At 41.5% G+C, this 4,132-nt stretch overlaps 1 pseudogene; it reads right to left on the reverse strand.

Moving 5' to 3' along the window:
• Positions 1-1,210, reverse strand: part of LOC101579237 — a 25,021-nt pseudogene extending 23,811 nt beyond the window's left edge.
• Between the last annotated feature and the right edge of the window lie 2,922 nt (positions 1,211-4,132).

Here is a 4,132-nt window from a genome sequence, read left to right on the forward strand (position 1 = left end):
GTGTGTGTGTGTTATGGGTCACTCAGAATAGGAACCAGATCAGCCAGATTGGAATTTGAAAAGCCATTTATTACTGAGCTCAGGGCCCCTGATCAGCTCTCAAGCAGGAGAGGACCGAAAGGCAGCTAGACCAGGAAAGCAGGGGGCTTTTAAAACATGAAACCACATTCTGTGTGTTAAAGAAATTCATTGACACAAAACAATGTTTTCAGGGTCATTGTGACCACTACCCAAATTAAATTTCCTGGGGCTTTTAGTTTCTGGTTATCTTGCACCTGAGTACCTGCAGGCAACCTTGCATAGTCCAAGGTTACAAGAAGTTAAATCCCATTTAGTTTCCTTATGAAGCCATCTCTGTAATCTAACTTTGTTTATAGGGATTAGTTAGGTAGGAATTTTATCTAGCAAACAGCAAGTAACAGCCACTATTTACTAAACAACTTAGAACAGTGGTGAGTATACATTTACAACAAAAAGCACAAGATTTACATTTATAATCTAAAATGTAAGTTGACCCATTACAATATATATATATAGCTCTTGCATAGCAAAGAAACAAAAACAAAACCAAAAAACAAATTACAAAAATAAGAAACCACTAACAGTGAAGAGATAACACACAAAGTAGGAAAAAAAAAACAAAAAACAACTTTTTCCGGCTGTTTCTAAGACTAATATTTAGAATATATAAAAAACTCCAAACAATCAGACTGCTAAATTCAAAAACCAAATCCCAAATATATGAAAAAAGTGTTTAACATCATTGGTCATTCAAGAGATGAAATTAGGGGCAACCTGCTTGAGTCCCCTTCTTTTCTTCTCTTGAACAGAAGCTTTCTTTCCCTCAGTAAATATATTCTGCTCATAATCTCCATTGTTCCTAAAATTCATTGTTCAGTTTTAGAGAACACAAACTCATGGGAGGTATCTTTCACGGTGGGAGTTTCATTCCCTTATTTCAATGTCACTCATCCAGCTCTCTGAACCCCAACTTGCTTAATGGGTAGCTCCATACCATCTCTACTCAGGAGCCAGCAGGGCTCCCCAGTGTGTACAGGACCACAGTCTTGGCTCTGGGTGCCCAGCACATGCATCAACTCTCTGCTGGACGAGAACCTAGTCATTTCCCTGCTCCTCCCTGCCCCTTTCACATTCCCACTATACCTGAATCTGTCCACCAGAGCCTGGGCCTCTGCGAGGGCAGAGCCATGGCTGCTGTAGTGTCACACAAATAGCACAAGAGATAGTCAAGAGCACTTCCTGAATGTGCCTTTTATGCAGTCTGCATGGTTAGAAATCTGATAACATTTACACATGTGCATGCATGCACATCACCAAGTGGGAATGGTGGCTCAGAACTCAGCCTGTGGGGGCTGGGGAGATGGCTTAGTAGAATAAGCGCTTGCCTAGAAAGTGCAAGGGCCTGAGTTCAATCCCCGGTTTGGAAAAAAAAAAACAAAAAACCTCAGTTCAAGCATAAACAAAGGAGACCCCATGGAGGGAGGGGCAGGGAAAGGCCTGCTTCCAGTGTTTCTATGGCAACACATGGAGAGCACTATGAAGTGGCTCTGAGTAGGATTTATACCAACTAACTGGCTTTTTGTGCTTACTTGCTAGTTTGCCCAAGGCCCGGGCCAGCAGACTCATAGTAAATGAACCTCTGTGATTCACTGGTCCCACTGAGGCCTGCAATGGAGGGCAAAGCCATGAGGCCTCAAAGGACAAGACTGGGCCACAGCTAAGGACACCTGGCTCCAACCTCAATTAGCTAGACAAAGGCTGTAGCTGCAGGCACCTCACAGATGAAGGCCTTCCTGGAGATAACATAGTTTTCCTAAATTAATGTCATGACTTATTTGGAGAAGCCCTTGAAGGGACCCCCAGGGTTCTGCCCAGTTTCCTGCATCTTCTTCACTATCCCCCTCCTTTGTTTGATAACATAATAAATATGGGCCGCCTAGAGAAGTGCTCAGTCTTAATCCAGAGAATCACAAATTCTGTGAGAGGGTTTGGATTCTCCTAGAGCCCTGAAATTATTTTATTTGCCCATTTATTTCAGCCTGTGAAATCAATGCATTTGGCAGATTGTGGGTCTGATCAGCCCACAATACTAGGAATAATATTAATGTATGCAACTATGCCTTCAGCCTGAAGACAAAAATACTGATAATGATGCAAAGAGCTCCTACCCCTTCCCCACTGGCCCCCCACTCCCCACCCCAGTACTGGAGATTAAACCCAGGGCCTTCATATTGAGCTTTTTTTCTTTGAGATGGGTGCTGAGTCACTAAGCTGCCAAGGTTGGGCTTCAAGGTTATTTCTGTTTGTTTGATTGGCTGGTTTTTGTTTTTGATACAAGGCCTCACTATTTGGCCCTCACTAAGTAGCCCAGCCTGGCTTGAAACTCACAGGGAGCCTCCTGCCTCAATCTCCCAAGTGCTGGGATGACAATTGGGCCATAGATAATGTTTTCCACAGAGACATGTATTATAATTCCAACACCAAATTCTGAAGAGTTTGAGATTCAACAAATACATTTATGCACTATAGATAATGCAAATTAAATTTCTCATGGGCAAAGAAAAGAGCTACCAACATGAAAACATGGATGTATTCCCAACCCCTGAGTTTGCTTACTTCTCCCACAAAGGGCCAATGGCTTGAGGACAGTTGTTAGGACAAGAAAAATGATTTTTTGGAAAACTAGTATCACTGGTGAGCATTGGTCCTTGGCCACAGGTGAGATGGAACTCAGACACCAACTAGTTCTTAAGCAAAAATAAAATGAGAGTTTAATAAAGAAACACACAGGGCAGCTTACAGGACAACAAAGCCCAGCACTCCATGTATAGACAGACCCCAAAGAAGGCAGGGCTTGCATTTTATGGGGTCTCAAAGCAATGTCATTATGTAGTCACAGTTCTTCCACAGGAAGGGGTGTCTTGAGACTGGTCGGGTCCATTATGAACAGCAAGTCTGTTTGGAAAGTTTTGGGTCAGATCCGCCTCCACCTTTGCTACAAACAGTCTCATCCAGTTTGTCTACTTTCTTAGCTGAGGGACAGCTGCTTCCTTGCTTACCAAACAGCCTGCTTATCTTTCCCCTTCCTCTTGAAAGAAAGAGAGAGCAAAAGACAAAAAAAATGAAAGACAAAAGCAAGGAGATGGCTCAGTAGAATAAGTGCTTATCTGGCAATCGCAACAGTCTGAGTTCAATTCCTGGTTCCGGAAAAAAAAATAAAAAATAGAGCTGAGGAAAACAAGAAAATAAATTAACCAGTGACAAATGTTGGCAAGGTTGTGGATAAAAAGTAACACTTCTCCACTGTTGATGGGAGTATAGACTGGTGCAGCCACTGTGGAAATCCATGGGGATACTTCAAAAGCTAAATCTAGAGATCCCATTTGGCCTAACTGTTCTGCCTTTTCATATCTTCCTGAAAGAATTAGAAACACACCACAGCAATACATGCACACCCATGTCCACAGCAGCTCAGGTTGTTATAGCTAGGAAACAGCCCAAATGACCATCAGCCAATGAATGGATAAAGAAGTATTTTGTGTGTGTGTGTGTGTGTGTGTGTGTGTGTGTGTGTGTGTGTGTGTGTTTCTTTATACAATGGAGTACTATTCTGGTATAAAGGATAAGCCTGAGATATTTCTAGCTAAATGAATGCACCTTGAGACATACTCTTAAGTGAAATAAATCAGATACACATGTATAAATACCAAGTTGTTTCTCTGGCATGAAAAACCAACACTGTAAATAAAGACCAAAATGTATAATATATATTGGCAAATGGGGGAAAAATGTTCTTATGGCAAGAGAAACAACTGAGGGAGGGGAAAAGGAAAGAAAGAGAAAATAAAAATAATAGAAGTTAAAAAAATGGAAGCTTGTATAAATAAAGGAGGGGGGAGAGTTAAAGGGAGGGGATGGGAATGTAAAAACAAAGAATCATGTACAAGTACAAATGCCTTATGATGAATGTTATTATTATGTATATCCAAAATGCACCAATTAAAGCCAACCACCGAAAGCAATAAACAACTCACCAAAGCTTCACTAAAAAAAAAAAAAAATCTCTTAAAACCCTGTGACTGGGGCCAGGGAGATCGCTCAGTAGAATAAG

The sequence above is a fragment of the Octodon degus genome, unplaced genomic scaffold, assembly GCF_000260255.1.
Source record: "Octodon degus isolate 3935 unplaced genomic scaffold, OctDeg1.0 scaffold00152, whole genome shotgun sequence".
Classification (NCBI taxonomy): domain Eukaryota; kingdom Metazoa; phylum Chordata; class Mammalia; order Rodentia; family Octodontidae; genus Octodon; species Octodon degus.